This window comes from Pelmatolapia mariae, linkage group LG3_W, assembly GCF_036321145.2.
Source record: "Pelmatolapia mariae isolate MD_Pm_ZW linkage group LG3_W, Pm_UMD_F_2, whole genome shotgun sequence".
In the NCBI taxonomy this organism is placed as follows: domain Eukaryota; kingdom Metazoa; phylum Chordata; class Actinopteri; order Cichliformes; family Cichlidae; genus Pelmatolapia; species Pelmatolapia mariae.
In genome coordinates this window covers 6,295,516-6,312,939 of record NC_086229.1, presented here as the reverse complement: position 1 = coordinate 6,312,939, position 17,424 = coordinate 6,295,516, and the positions used below count along the sequence as shown (strand labels likewise).

The window sequence follows — 17,424 nt, the reverse complement described above, 5'->3', positions numbered from 1 at the left end:
TGATGTGCTACGTTAAAACATGTTGAAAACACAACAGCCTTATTAAATGCAGACTACTTTGGGCCCAGAAGCAGGATTCATCACGTCATTACTTAAAGACCGGATTACTGTCCATCCAGGCTCCTGAACATGAAGCTGATGAAGGTGGACATGATGATGAAGATGTGAATCCAGGAGCAGTGGGTGGATGGCAGCATCACCATGAACCCACATAGCATTGTGTGGATCTGGCCCACACAATGTGCTTACACATGGCCCACATACTGTAAAGAATGACGGCCCTTTGGTGGCCCGGATCAGGTTTGCCAGAGGTGGCCCACACATGGGCCAGCACAAGGCCAGTTGCAGACACACTGCTGGCCCTGTGCTGGCCCAGAACAGTTTCAGCTCTTGCCCCAGATGTCAGCCTAATGTGTACCTTCATCAAGCCATATCATAACAACATGTGCCGGAACATAATAGTGCAGAAGCAACATGACGAAACTCTGTTCAGACAGTGAATGGACGGATTTGTATATGGGGCTTTTCTACTCTCCCGGATCACTCAAAGTGCTTTATACAACATACCACATTCACCGGTTGTCTCTAAGCTGAGTGCTTCCGAACTACATTCATACACATTCACATTCGCAACATGCAGACTGGAGGAGCCAGGGATCGAACTACTAACCTTGCGATCAGTAGGTGACCTGCTCTACCTCCTCAGCTACAGCCACCCAGTGGTAAACATGAGTAAACCCTCACTAGGTTTTGGATAAAGTGCATTTGAACCTGCATTTGAAACGTTGGCTACCATAGGAGTACAGTATAGTATTGCAGCATGGGATTTGGTCTTCAAACTAAAACAGGAAAATAGGAACATAAATAGTGCCATCATTGCCAGACCTGGCCCACATCTGGCTGACATACACTCTGCCATGACATCAGTCAGTCAGAAGTGCCAGCTTGATTCCAGATCTGGGCCAGACCCATTTTCTATGAGCCTGGGCCACATAAACCAAACCATAATCGGGCAAGATGTGGCATGCCATCACATACACAGTGCAATCTATGCCAGGCCTGGCCCACATCTGGATGACATACCACATACCATGCCAGACGTCAGCCAGCAGTGCCAGCTTGACACCAGATCCGGCCCAGACCTGCATGCTATGTGGGAAGGATCAGTGTGAGAATACATCATCATCCACAAAGAAAACCAGTCTGAATGTTTGACGCTCTTGTTAGAAAGACACAGTCGCAGCTTGTGGCTGCAGTTAGCTGGTTTACTAGTTAGCTGCTATGCTGCTCTGTGTTACTCTACAGCCTCTCTTTAACTCAGTCCTCTCAGTTTTTTCCTCCTTACAAACTAGAAAACCTTTTTCAGCTTCTCCACACCCGAGCTGTGGCTAAGGTGTTACTAGCATGCAGGGTCGGTCTGTTTCACTCATCAATTAAACTTACAACAAGTAAGTCAAACTTCCTTTATTGCCTGGTTTTAGTCTTCTCATGCTGTGCTAGACAAGCCTTCTTGGTGAACTCAAACACCTTTTCAAGATCTATAAGCATAGTAAGTCTCTGTCGGATCTGCTCCTCTTTAGATTTTAGAACGCCAATGGCAAAATTTGTTTGTCTCACCAATTCATTGAGCAGCTGGTCCTGTGCCTTCTGAAGGATTTTTAAACCTATGACACCAGAGATGATAACTACCAAAATAAAACAGGAAATGAACACTAAGAGAAGTATACAAAGTCAAAAATACAAAGAGTAACTAAAACTAACGAGACCTGAAGGCTCAGAATACTAAGAAATAACTGTGACATATTCAGTCTATTAAAATGCCCAGCATGGATTTATGAAGACACTGCAGTAAAAATGTAGCCCTCCTGATGCAGACGGTCTTCTGGTCTCACAATGACCACCTGGTGAAGGTAACATGCTAACATGGCTAACACTAGCATCACTGCATGTAGCCCACTCTTCTCACAGCAACATACAACTCTCATGGCTAGACTTTTCACTGATTGGCTCATATTAGCTTGTGAAAATATCAACTCCCAGCAGTACTATCTGCTTTATATACTGCTTATAATAAGCTAAATATACTTACAATATGCAAATAAAGCCTGAAGCAGCTAGCACTCTTAGCATTAGCACCAAGCACTGTTACATTTATACGATGTTGGAGCAATGGCTCCAATATACAGCCTTTAACCTCCTAGGACCTGGCGTCCACATATGTGGACATCACTTTTTGGGTTATTTAGGCCAAAATAGTCAATTTTACTCTACAAGGGCCTGATATCCACTTACGAGAACATTATACTGCTACTGTTCTATTGACATTTTAAATGTATCCTCATATGTGGCTCTCATTTTTCTTAGAAAAAAAACTTAGGTAAAAAAAAAATCTAATAATTCTTTGTTTTTACATTCATCAGGTCCCAATCAGCTCAAATATCAAAGAGAAATTAAAAATGCATGCCATGGAAGAGTTCGGGTCTCATGAAGTTAAAATAATGATTAAAATGCTGTCTGTCAACACAGTCTCATCAGTCCAGATTTTACCACATTACTTTATGATACTCAGATTTAACAGAACTGTGAGGGAGCAATTAAAATGAGCGTGGTCAGTCCAGTCAGTCCTTGTATTACTGCCCTCTGCAAAGTTAAAAAACACTGAATAGGGTATTACTGATTCTAAGTGCATTTGATTTAATTACACATTTATATCCAACAGCTGGAATTTATATTAATACATGTAGTCCTAGACTCTTGAACACAACAGGTTGAAACTTATCAATGAATTCCCAGCATATTGCACTGAATATAATTCTGTGCACCTGCAAATTAGTCATATCGCCCAAACGCCTGCCGAATCTTTTTGGCCAGAAATAATCAATTTGACCATATTTATTTGAAACTGTAAGGTTCGGTGAATGAAAGTGCTGCTGACATAAAGATCTTTGAATGAACAAATATAAGAAATAACCATAAATAATAAACCGATCATTTAAATGAAGATATTTCTACCAACTTACTGTATATACATCAGATTTTAAATGATCATCAGTGGAGGAATTTAAATCCTGACCTGAGAGTTTCCATTTTAGAGTGTGGACTCTTCACTCCAACAGACAGAAGCTTCACTCCTGAATCCTGCAGGTTGGAGTTACTCAGGTCCAGCTCTCTCAGACTAGAGGACTGGGAGCTGAGGGCTGAGAACAGAGCTTCAAAGCCTCTCTCTGAGAACTTACAGTGACTCAGTCTGAAAAATGAAAGATAAACATTAAACAAACACTGTTGTTGAAGTGCAATTAGGGTGCACTGAGGATTTATTAGACTTAGTAATGTGCAGTCCTGTTTTTTCAAGAATCCTTCATTCCTTACTGAGAAACACCAACAAATGACGTTTATTAGCTATAATAGACTGCTCAGAAAAGAAAAAAAAGTACACTTGTCAAAATTAGAGATGGACCAATCCGATATTACGGATCAATATCGGTCCGATACTGACCTAAATTAATGGATCGGATATCGGAGAGAAATAAAGAATGTTATCCGATCCATTAAGTATTACCAAAGCACCTCAGAAAACTTGCGATTTGGTGTAACCCAGTTTGCTTTTCTAAGTAGCTGACACCTGGTAACTGTGCAGGTGTGGGTCTAGCAAAGTTTTGCCAGGGGGCCAGGCAGAGCATTAACAGGGAAAGGGGGGCACAAAGATTTATTTTTCTTTCTTATTCTCATTTAAAATGTCTAGCTTTTAATCAATAATTATCTGAATTTTACAGCCAAAGTTTTCATCTGATGTAAAATGTATAGAAATCCATTATTGTATATAGTAGCTGTTAAGTCTAATATCTACCCTAGTAAGCTATAGTACTTTTTCCTTTGGGAAGGTACCATTTGTGCAGTCTGCAATTCTGTTGAAGAAAGTGAAGAAATGTTGAATTTATTTAATTATTGTAGAAAAATAATTTATTTCTGTGCATTTGTGTTACATGTGTATTAAATTAAAGTCGATTACGTCAATCAAGCATCATGAGGCGGAGGGTGGTGGGTGGTTCCCTACTTTTTTTGCAGCAATATATTAAACAAAACAGTTTTATTGATTATTAAATACACTGTATCAGATTCATATCGGTATTGGCAGATATCCAAATTTATTATGTCGGTATCGGACATAAAAAAGTGGTATCGTGGCATCTCTAGTCAAAATTGTACTCAGTACAGTGGTGGATCAATTCTTGTATTTTGTGGCAAATGCCAGTCTGGCTCCATGTTCCACACGGCAGTGAGCACAAGGCCCATTAGATGATGTCAGGCCCTCAGGTCACCCTCATAAAGTCTGTTTCTGATTGTTTGGTTAGACTTGTTAACACCAGTGGCGTGGTGGAAGTCATTTTGTAGCTCTGACAGTGCTCATCTTATTTGCACAAAGGAGCAGATCACAGTCCTGCTGATTGGTTAAGAATGATCTACAACCCTGTCCAGCTCTCCCGAATAACTGTCTCTGATTAATAATTGTTCCTTTATTTTATTTCTTTATTTTTCTGAGTAGTGTATTCTTAAAAAATCAATTCTGCCGAATGACAACCCCCCCCTCCCCCCACAATATCACTTGATCTCACCTCAGAGTATTCAGTTTACAACTCCTCAGTCCTACAGACAGAAGCTTCACTGCTGAATCCTGTAGGTCGCTGTTACTCAGGTCCAGCTCTGTCAGACTAGAGGACTGAGAGGTGAGAATTAAGGACAGAGCTTCATGACTTCTCGCTGAGAGGTTACAGAGATTCAGTCTGGGGAAAAGAACAAGAATCCTTAATCATTGTCCTTATGGTAAAGAGGTTAGAAATTTGGCAGCTTATTGTAACTTAGTAACAATATTAATAAAAAAAAATATTCAAATACAACAATAGACGGATAAATCTTCCCTTAATTTGCTAAGAATTTTAATTGATTTCTTGTGTTAATTCATAAGGAATTTAGACTATTACATGGTCTAACCTGAGCATTTCCAGGGTACACTGTGGACTCGCCACTGCAGCCGACAGAAGCTTCCCTCCTAAGTCCTGCAGGGTGTTGATACTCAGGTCCAGCTCTCTCAGACTAGAGGACTGAGAACTGAGAACTGAGGACAGAGCTTCACAGCCTCTTTCTGAGAGACTGGGGACACTCAGCCTAAAAAAAGGAAAGTTTGTGATCAAATTAAATGACTTCATATGTTACAAGAAAAACAAACTTCATTGTGCATTATTATTCGTGGTTAACAAAAAAACTTTACATAGAAATATTAAAATATTTAAGACCTGGAATTTGCTCATTAAAAAAGATTATATTGCTGAAGACAAACAACTGAGGAGCTCGTAGATTTTTATGACACTAGTACCTGCTGCAACATTCATACAGTGCTGTCTGTCAGTTTCCCAGTTTAAATATCTGCGATTATTCTAAATCAGTAGTTATCAAACTTTTCACACCGAGTACTACCTCATAAAATATATGGCTCTTAAAGTACCGCCCTCATGACTGACATTAAAGTACAGCAGTATAGGCTTATTTAACACCACAAACAGTTTACACGAGACAATTTTATTTCTTATATGAATGTTATTTATTTTAACTGTCATAAAGAGGATGTGACAAGTGATAATAATAGCAACTGTACTGCATTGAAACATTTACAGCAGGTGTGATATCCGGTCTTTAAGTGATGATGTATGAACCTGTCATGATCTGTGTGCATGCAGGCAGGGAAGGACCCAAACGCAGACTCATAGGCGGAGGCTAAACTAAAACTCAAGTCTACGACAACAAGCAGAAGATGACTGAGGACTAAAATACACTCGGGAGAAGTCAGGGAACCAGACACAGAAGAAAAAAACAGCTAGGACTAATTAGGCAGGACGGGTCAAGGGAAGCAAAACAAGACACCCTAACTAAGCACAAGACTATCAGAGTAAAACAGGACACACAACAGGTGCAGAGACACAGATTAGATATACACAGGGAGCACGGAACCTAAACCTAAGAACTAAAACCTTAACAGCCATTACAGAGACCTAGGATAATAATAATAATCAAAACAGCACAACTAGGGAGTCAAAAGATAAACTATAATACAAAATAATACCGAAACACAAGAAACTCACAACGCTGGGTCACAAAGACCCAGGACCATGACAGAACCCTGCTTCCGGGTCCAAACTACTCTGTGTTTATTAAGGCTGTTGTGTTTTTAACATGTTTTAATGCTTTGTATCTTGTTCTATTTAATCTGTACAAGCCCCTAAAAAAAAGCAGTGATCACTGTCAGCCTCTCTGGGCTTTTATTACCACTGTTCACTTTAAAGCTCAGTTTTTAAAACCGTACGATGTAACTACAGCCCAGTCCATGCAACAGTATATTAATTGCTAACCTCATCACAATATACGAACTACTGTTCTAAACAATACTTACTGATCACATACTGAACCTTGCTGCAGCCTTTCACAGTTTATCTGTTTAATTCATGGACCTTCAGCTCAGCCATCTCTAATTTGCATCTTATGGTGGTGTGAAATTTTAGGTTCATATTTAAAATACTATCCAAAAAATATATCAACCTACTTCCACCATGTGTATTCACACTTTAAGGCTGTAGCTATTCATTGAATTATTCTATTATTAAAAATTCTGGACAAATTCTTTGCATTGATGCTTCATTAAACGAGGCGGCTCTGTAGTGCGACATTTTTACCATGGAAACACAAACGTGTGCGTTTAACCTAGAAACATATTTAGGAGCAGCGCATGAATAGAAACTTCAACAACATTAGGCCCACACAGCCTCAACGTTTAAACATAAACACTGATAACAAAAGCAGCAGTGATGATGACGTCACAGTTTAACGTTGAACCAGACTCTTGTTTACATACCGTGAAGAGCAAAGAGGTGGAGGCGTTCCTGAGACAGTGAGCTCAGGTAAAGTGAAAGAAAACTTTTCAATTCAATTTTATTTTTAAAGCGCCAAATCACAACAACAGTCACCTCAAAGCGCTTTCTAATGTACGGTAGACCCTAAAACAATACAGTGTTTCTAATGTCCAAAACAGCAGCTGGTCCTGTGATCACCATTAAAACCTTCGAGTGGGAGACCTTCATCAAAGCACCTAATCAAAAAACATGAATAAAAGAAAAACTTTATAACTGCTTCATCCACCGCCATTTGTTTTACACAGAGATACATCGGCAATAATTCTCCAGAAGTTGTATTAATTAGACTAATACATGAGTAAATTACACAGCTTAATGAAGGCTGATGGCAGGCGTCCGAGTTTCCATAGAAGCAAACAGGGGTGAGTCTAAAATGGGCTTGAGGTGGACCAGACTATATTTGTTTCAAGGTTTTCATAACATTTTTCAGATTTAAAGTTAAATATATAAAATACTATCTCAATTAAGTTATAGTACGTTAAAAATCAAAAACTCTGGGGGGCTATGGAGCAAGATGCAACTTAGTAGAACTCCTGCAAATTTCTGAAGAGTTCTCTCATAAATGCCACATTCCACATTCTGAACACCTAATATTTGCAAAAAGCACAAAATAAGAACTTATTTGGCCGAACCACCGATTAACCTGGGACTTTATCTCGGTTTAGCTTCCGCCAGTCCACATCACTGCAGCCGCAGCACCAATCCATCTGTCGATCTCCTGCTCCCTTCTCCCATCACTAATGACCGAGAACAGAACAGAACCACATAATCCGCAAAAAAGCAGAGAGGAGATTCTGAGACCACCCAAATGAAAGCCTTCGGACACTTGGCTGTGCGTAGAAATCCTGTCCATAAAAGTTATGAACAGAATCGGTGACAAAAGGCAGCCCTGGCGGAGCACATCACCCACCAGGAACGAGTCCGACTTATTGCCAGCTATGTGGACCAAGCTCTTGCAACTGTTGTATAAGGATTGAATGGGCCATAGCAATGTACCAGACACCCATACTCCCGGAGCACCTCCCACAGGACACTCTGAGGAACACGGTTGAATGCCTTCTCCAAGTCCACTAAACACATGTAGACTGGTGGGCAAACTCCCATGCACCCTCAAGTATTCCTTCTATCGCCTGACAATTTTCGCAGTCAAAGTCAGCAGCGCCTCACCCACACTATACACAGTGCAGGTAGAGCACCGCTTTCCCCTCCTGAATTGCCTGACGGTTTGCCAGAATCTCTTGGGATCAGTCCGAAAGTCTTTTTCCATGGCCTCTCCGAACACCTCCCAGACCCGAGTTTTTGCTTCAGCCACTGCCCGAGCTGTGTTCCGCTTGGCCTGTTGGTACCTATCATCTGTCTCTGAAGGGACCATCACAGATTACACTGTTTATGTTATAAATAAAAGACTGAACACATGTTTACTTACAGAGCTTTGTTGGAGGCTTTGACCACTGGCAGCAGCCTCAGAAGAGCCTCCTCTGAAGCAGAGTATTTCTTCAGGTCAAACACATCCAGATCTTTTTCTGATGACAGTAAGATGAAGACCAGAGCTGACCACTGAGCAGGAGACAGATAATCTCTGGAGAGACTTCCTGATCTCAGGGACTGTTGAATCTCTTTCACTAGAGAATCATCATTCAGTTCATTCAGACAGTGGAACAGATTGATGCTTTTCTCTACAGACAGATTCTCACTGAGCTTCTTCTTGATGTACTGAACTGTTTCCTGATTGGTCTGTGAGCTACTTCCTGTCTGTGTCAGCAGACCTCGTAAGGGACTCTCAATGGTCTGCAGTGAAAGACCCAGGAGGAAGCGGAGGAACAAGTCCAGGTGTCCATTTGGGCTCTGTAAGGCCTTGTCCACAGCACTCTGGTAGAAGTGTTTCTCTGTACATTCTCTCATTTCAGACTTCTTGGTGGTTCTTTGTTCTTCCAGCAGATTGAGTCCAGACTTGATGAAGGTCAGATGGACATGAAGAGCAGCCAGAAACTCCTGAACACTCAGATGGATGAAGCAGAACACCTTGTCCTGGTACAGTCCTCTCTCCTCTTTAAAGATCTGGGTGAACACTCCTGAGTACACTGAGGCTGCTCTGATATCGATGCCACACTCTGTCAGGTCTGATTCATAGAAGATCAGGTTTCCTTTCTGCAGCTGATCAAAAGCCAGTTTTCCCAGAGACTCCATCATCTTCCTGCTCTCTGGACTCCAGTGTGGATCTGTCTCAGCTCCTCCATCATACTTGACCTTCTTCACTTTGGCCTGGACCACCAGGAAGTGGATGTACATCTCAGTCAGGGTCTTGGGCAGCTGTCCTCCCTCTCTGGTTTTCAGCACATCCTCCAGAACTGTAGCAGTGATCCAGCAGAAGACTGGGATGTGGCACATGATGTGGAGGCTTCGTGATGTCTTGATGTGGGAGATGATCCTGCTGGCCTGCTCCTCATCTCTGAATCTCTTCCTGAAGTACTCCTCCTTGTGTGGGTCAGTGAACCCTCTGACCTCTGTCACCATGCCAACACAGTCAGGAGGGATCTGATTGGCTGCTGCAGGTCGTGTGGTTATCCAGAGGCGAGCAGAGGGAAGCAGTTTCCCCCTGATGAGGTTTATCAGCAGCACATCCACTGAGGTGGACTTTCTAGGGTCAGTTAGGATTGTAGTTTTGTGGAAGTCCAGAGGAAGTCGACACTCATCCAGACCATCAAAGATGAACACAACCTGGAAGTCTTCAAAGCTGCAGATTCCTGCTTCTTTGGTTTCAGTAAAGAAGTGATGAACAAGTTCCACCAAGCTGAACTTTTCCTCTTTCAGCACATTCAGCTCTCTGAAAGTGAATGGAAATATGAACTGGATGTCCTGGTTGGCTTTGTCTTCAGCCCAGTCCAGGGTGTATTTCTGTGTTAAGACTGTTTTCCCAATGCCAGCCACTCCCTTTGTCAGCACTGTTCTGATTGGTTCATCTCTTCCAGGTGAGGCTTTAAAGATGTCTTCTTGTCTGATTGTTGTTTCTGGTCTGTCTGGTTTCCTGGATGCTGTTTCAATCTATCTGACCTCATGTTCATCATTGACCTCTGCAGTCCCTCCCTCTGTGATGTAGAGCTCTGTGTAGATCTGATTCAGAAGGGTTGGGTTTCCTGCTTTGGCGATCCCCTCAAACACACACTGGAACTTCTTCTTCAGTGCAGATTTAAGTTTACTTTGAACAACAGCAGCTGTAAGTTCTGAATAACAATAATAAAAATTCAACACCAACAAATGGCAAACAGCATCAAAATGTTCTGAATGAACAAATTGTAAAATATAAGGTAATTTTCAAAAAAAACACTGATGACAATTTTAGTCCCCATAAGAATTACATCTAGGGGGACTTAAATAAACATTACTAATTTTTTTTCATCACCAGCCGCTTAAATCTTTACATAAATCCTCTTACTGCTCTGCAGACGGTCAGCCAGCCCCCCCTGCTTCATTCTCCTCAGGAAGTCCACTGTGATCACAAATGCCTCTCTGCTGCTCCTCTGCTCATCATCCTCACTCTGACTCTCTAAGCATTCTGGGTAATCTTGACTCATAACCTTCTGGATCTTCTTCAGCTCGTTCTTAACAAAAGTGATGATGTTGTCCTCCAGCACCTGGAACAGAATGCTTTATAAATGACCCAATCCACTGGACTACAAAGAGCAGCATGGAGATGACTGTGAACAGAATAGATGTAAAAGTAGTTGTTGTACATGTACAGACCATAAATATGGAGTCCAGATGTGTTTGATGCTGCTGGGCAGACTGACCACAGGGAACCTCTGAGCTTTCCTGGTCCACTCTGTTGAGGAATCATGGAGAATTAGTTCAAGGACAGATTAGTGATCCCGCCAGTAATATTTTGGCAAACAGGTTTAGGTGACTACTCAAAGTTTTAAATGTTCACAGTTCAACTGATCCCATAGAGAATCAACTGTTCAGTTTTATTTGCTCTGCTGAGCATCAATGATCAGAGAGCTTTGGAGTCAGAAGTTTTTAAACCTTTAAATTTTATCTCAGATACATTAGAAATCTGATGCTTTACAGACCTAAACCTCAAGCATTACCTCAAACACTTGAGATCTAATTAAGATCACTGGGAGGGGTAATGCAGGTACACAACACAATGTCTTCCAACTAAATACCAAAGTCAACCCTCCGAGACACTGTTAGTTCCTTTCTCAGCTCAACAACTTTGGATCAAATAGATGATTCTGGTTTCCAGATTTTATCTAACGCCGTTTCAGATTAGACTACACAGCTGCTAATTAGCTCTATCTCAGCTGTTTCCCAATAGTCAACCATATATTTTATTACAACAATTATTATGTTAGTTAGTAAATGAATCAGGACTCCTGATTCACACCAACTGTCAGAATCCTGGAAGCACAGGCATAACAGGAGGAGTGGCAGCATTCTTCTGCTCTAGCTTATTAGTCAACCAAAGACCCATTTTGAATTTATTAGCTTAGCTGTGTCCACCATAGATGGAAGACTCAAAAACCTGTTTTATTTGTTGACCGTTGTCCACCTGGCCCTTGCCCAGAGTTTCTGTCTGACTTCTCAGACTTTTTATCTGATTTAGTGCTCAGCTCAGATAAAATAATTATTGTGGGTGATTTTAACATCCATGTAGATGCTAAAAATGACAGCCTCAACAAGGAATTTAATCTGTTACTAGACTCAATTGGTTTCTCACAAAATGTAAAAGAACCCACCCACCACTTTAATCACACTCTAGATCTTGTTTTAACATATGGCATAGAAACTGAACATTTAACAGTGTTTCCTGAAAACCCTCTGCTGTCTGATCATTTCCTGATAACATTTACATTTACAATAATTGATTACACAGCAGTCGGGAGAAGATTTCATCACAGTAGATGTCTTTCTGAAGGCGCTGTAACTAAGTTTAAGGATACAATCCACCTACTGTTATCATATTTAATGCCCCATACCAACTGTGGATTATTACACTGTTTCATGATACCTTATACTGTTGATTTATAAGAAAATACTGTTCGCGTACAATCATGGCCTTCTTTGTTTGATTAGAGAGAACAGAACATATTGTGCAGGAGATTCTCCCCCCACCTCAGTGGCAGGAGAAGAAAAACAGGAAGCCATAACTGAAGCTCACAGAGAGGGAGAAAAGCATGTGAATACTTAGGTTTTATGACTTGTGTGGGGGTTGACGCTATAACTGTAAGACATTTGGAGATCTGCAAGACGCCCTCTCTGTGCACATCTCCAGTCTGGACGATTGCATTGCTCAAAGAGATTGTATAGATTAAAGAGATTGTTGATTGAGCATTAAACACTGACTGTCGTCCTTCATTCAGCCCGAAGATAAAAGAACTGTGGTCAACAGTTTTTGTCAGTTTTTAACACAACATAGAGCAGAGCAGCTACCTGAACGCTACTCCATCAGAGGTCGATTATCTTGTTAATAATTTTACCCCCTCACTAAGTACAACTCTGGATACTGTAGCTCCTGTGAAAACCTCCTGTGAAGGCCTCAAATCCGAAGTACCTGACTCCGTGGTATAATTGTCAAACACGTAGCCTAAAGCAGATAACTCGTAAGCTGGAGAGGAAATGGTGTGTCACAAATTTAGAGGATCATCATTTAGCCTGGAGAAATAGTTTGCTGCTTTATAAGAATACCCTCCGCGAAGCCAAAACATCTTACTATTCGTCACTGATTAAAGAAAATAAGAACAACCCCAGGTTTCTCTTCAGCACTGTAGCCAGGCTGACAAACATTCAGAGCTCTACTGAGCCAACAATCCCTTTAACGTTAACTAGTAATGACTTCATGAACTTCTTCACAAATAAAATTTTAACCAGTAGAGAAAGAATTACTCATAATCATGTCACAGATGTAACATTATCTACAGCTACTTACAGTACCACTGATATTAATTTAGACTTTTTCTCCAATTGATCTTTCTGAGTTAACTTCAATAATTACTTCCTTCAACCCATCAATGTGTCTTTTAGACCCCATTCCTACAAAACTGCTTAAAGAAGTCCTGCCATTAATTAATTCTTCAATCTTAAATATGATCAACCTATCTCTAATAATCGGCTATGTACCACAGGCCTTCAAGCTGGCTGTAGTTAAACCTTTACTTAAAAAGCATCTCTAGACCCAGCTGTCTTAGCTAATTATAGGCCAATCTCCAACCTTCCTTTCATATCAAACATCCTTGAAAGAGTAGTTGTCAAACAGCTAACAGATCATCTGCAGAGGAATGGCTTATTTGAAGAGTTTCAGTCAGGTTTCAGAGCTCATCACAGCACAGAAACAGCTTTAGTGAAGGTTACAAATGATCTTCTTATGGCCTCTGACAGTGGACTCATCTCTGTGCTTGTCCTGCTAGACCTTAGTGCTGCGTTCGATACTGTTGATCATAATATCCTATTAGAGCGATTAGAACATGCCGTAGGTATTACAGGTACTGCGCTGCAGTGGTTTGTATCATATCTATCTAACAGACTCCAATTTGTGCATGTAAATGAAGAGTCCTATTCACACACTAAGGTCAATTATGGTGTTCCACAGGGTTCAGTGCTAGGACCAATTCTGTTTACATTATACATGCTTCCCTTAGGCCACAGGTGTCGAACTCCAGGCCTCGAGGGCTGGTGTCCTGCAGGTTTTAGATGTGTCCTAATCCAACACAGCTGATTTAAATGGCTAAAAGACCTCCTCAACATGTTTTAAGTTCTCCATAGGCCTGGTAATGAACTAATCATGTGATTCAGGTGTGTTGACCCAGGGTGAGATCTAAAGCCTGCAGGACACCGGCCCTTGAGGCCTGGAGTTTGACACCCCTGCCTTAGGCAGTATCATCAGAAGGCATAGCATACATTTTCACTGCTATGCAGATGACACACAACTTCATCTATCCATGAAACCAGATAACACACACTAATTAGATAAACTGCAGGCATGTCTTAAAGACATACAAACCTGGATGACCTTTAATTTGCTGATCCTTAATTTGTATAAAACTGAGGTTATTTTACTCTGCTCTAAAAAGCATAGAAATTTGGTTTCTAACCAGATGCTTACTCTGGATGGCATTACCTTGGCTTCCAGTAAATCTACAGTATATATATATTGTACTATTCTTAGTTAGCGTGTTGTCTGTTTTGTTAATGTCTGTTTATAATGGAACACTGTAACAAAAAAATAATTTCCCCCAGGGATAAATAAAGTATTCTGATTCTGATTATGTTTTATGCCATGTTTTTATTTTATTTTATATGACTAATTACTGATCAGCAAACATACGCTGCCCAGCCCTTTTCCAACAATTGCAAAAGCAGGTATTTGAGTGTTGTAGAGGATACAGCCAGAGCAGACTGGGTTTATTATCCACTCAGCAAAATGTATAAAAGTGTCATCGGTGCAATGTAGGCTACAGCTTGAGAGGAATTGCTTCTTGGAGCTCTACCAGGGGCCCACAGCGCCTGGACTTATTTAGAAGAAAAGAGATGCCCAAAAACAAACCACAGGGCCAAAGCTCACATACAAGGTTCATGCATCAAATTGGCTATTCTAAATCTTTTATTCATGTAAATTCTGAGTGCCTCATTCAGTAAAAACTGCAACATTTCAATTTTGTTTTTTTGCCTTTTTCTGTTATTATTCCCCGATTACGCTCTTATAGTATAGAGTAGCCAAAAAAAAGACTACCAGATGTGGAAAGAAGTAGTAATCCTGAAAAGAGGGTCAAAAGCACACAGCCACAGCTGATTTTATGACACTTTTACAGCTAAAGTAACAAAATAATTCCAGGTGGCCTGTTTAATATTATAGGGGATAAAGGGTTAAATAACTTGACAATGACTCTGATCTGAATGTACAAAACAAAATCCCCATATGCTTTTATCTAAAGCTCACATACACAAAGCAGCTTTACAGAGGTCGTCATGACTAACACATGCTGCCTTTGACAGCTGTTTGACATGTCCGCCATCTTACTCTAAAACTTTCTCAGTTTCCCGTCCACCTTAAAAGTTTGGCTAACTTTAAGCTGTTCATCTGCAGTGTACTTCATTATCACACCAAGGGCCAAACCAGGATCAGCACACAAAATAACAGAGTGATGCTGGTCTCTGCAGCAGCCACCAGCTAACTCAACTCAGCAAGTCAAACATCAGCCTGTGTGGACAGATGGATGCTTGAAGCCTCCAAACATTTACATGGAAAAGCTTCAAATTTCTCTTTCTGTCAACAGTTCAGTGAGCAGAAGATGAACTGATCTCCAAAAGGCTCAAAGTCAGAGAGGAAACTTTCTTTTCTACATTTTAGCAGATTACAGTTTGAGTTTTTTTGATGGATTTAAAAGTAAAAAGTAAAAGTGAAATCTGTGCAGCAAAGTTAGTGTTACCTCCTCCAACGTCCTCCAACATACAGCGCAACATGACTGATTCCTGTTTGCTGAAGTGGATTTTCAGTTGTTTAGAAACCAAAGGCTTGTTTTTAAGAAACAGTTTAAATGGGATTAAGGGAATGATGTGTTTGTACTGCAGTTTATATCCAACAGCATCAAGCAGTTAAATCAAAGAGTTCATGTTACTAACAGCTCACCTCTCTTCAACAGACAGAGCCTGGACTTTAAAATTAATGGGTTCTTCTTTAGACCAGTCACTCTTTAAGGACAAGCAGCTGTGTCCAGGTCCAGCAGATCTCCCATAGATCCTATTAGACAGAAACATTTTTTATTTGCAGCCACAGAGACTGATGAATACACTGAAGGCTGATTTCAACCAGACAAAGGGTCTGTTCCTCTTCAATGTAAAAGCCATGCATTTTTAAACATAACTGAATCAGCTGCATAAATACAGAGCACAGATCATATGTCACAGCCTGTGGGAGTTGCATGCCAGGCTGAATGATGCTCTCTTAAACTGATGCTTCACAGAAACTTTGTTAGAGATGTGGTAAGACACCACAGGAGCTAGGAACAAAAACCAAAATATTACCACCATAAAATGAAACTACTACAGTAACGCACATTTCTTCTTTCTGTTGTACACTGCTATTGATGTGCTTGTAGTTGTGACAGAAATGAACATTTTACTTGTATTTAATGAAGGAAATTTTTTAATTGAAGCAGGATATGTTGAATTGCTCACGATGTTGACATATGTGTGATAACAAACATGGTCTTGTATCTACTGGGTTTGTATTTAAAGGTTTTTCACCTATCTGCCTGTTCATTGAGTGAAATCCAGCTAAACACCTGGGGTAGATGCATTCTGGAGGCAGATTTCTTTTCACATATTTAATCATATCACATTAGTTATAGTAATATCACTTTCTCACTTTACTATAGTAAGAGCACTCCTGTCACTAGTTCACATGCATGTGGAAAGTTAACACACTGAGGCCATTGTAATGGCTCACTGGGTGTGTTGCAGGCTATTGTTAGATTTTCCACAACAGCATCAATCCCCTTCAAGTGGGAAAGCTGCACAAAGTTAATCTCTGAACCCGTGACACATTCCTTCTGCACACACGAGAACTATAACATGACATCAACTTAACTGTTTATGTCATATTTATCATTCAGATTATCTCTCATAGCTCAACTCCCACATAACACATCAAATGAGGTTGCACGTAATGACACTACTACAGCTCACCTGATCCTCTATGTGAAGTCACTAGCTAACAACTAACATGAATTAATTATAATTAATGAATTAGAAACATGAATAAACCCTGTCCCGCCGTCAGTCAGTACTTACTAACACCACATTGAATTTACCATCATAGCTAACATCACTGCAGACTTCTGCCTGAACCAGGACCTGCCAAAGCCACGCACTCATATGATTTTATTTATACTATATTTCAAAGGACTTTCACTTTGAAAAGGATCCATCTCCTTTTTCTAGTTCGTGTCAGTCTTGTTTAATTTTCACAGGAGAAGCTGGATAATACACCAGTGTGCTAAATCATAAAGCACGTCTTCATCCAAAGCAACAATAAGACAGGAAACGTGATCATATCATTGAGACGCTGTTGATATTTCATGAATGAATACACAGATGTTAACTTACATTTAGATTAACATCAACACAACAAGGACAATAAAAGTAGGAAATATCCACAAAATAGGGACTTCTCATCATAAAACTTCAACAGTAATTTTTACTTTACAGTTTTTTCTGAATGCTTAAACCCTAACTGTGATTCTTATAGCACAATTTCTAAAACTATTAATACTTATAGCAAAACCACTCACTGAATTTGCAAAACTAAAAGCACAAACACTGCTTTGCACTCAGTTTGCCATTTTGTAACACACACTTTGCAAAACTGTAGGCAAAATTCACTGCTTACACTCAATAACCAAATTTCCAACACACTCCTAGCAAAACTATACACATTTATGGCCATTATTTATGCTATTTTGCCAACTGT

General features: G+C 40.3%; 1 protein-coding gene and 1 pseudogene across 1 annotated transcript in view; one reads left to right on the top strand and one right to left on the bottom strand.

Moving 5' to 3' along the window:
• Window positions 1-17,424, top strand: part of LOC134624179 (NACHT, LRR and PYD domains-containing protein 12-like) — a 463,420-nt gene that overhangs the window by 412,710 nt on the left and 33,286 nt on the right. The gene's annotated exons all lie outside the window — the stretch shown is intronic.
• The window catches only part of LOC134620307 (NLR family CARD domain-containing protein 3-like), a 31,873-nt pseudogene that overhangs the window by 11,771 nt on the left and 2,678 nt on the right, over window positions 1-17,424 (bottom strand).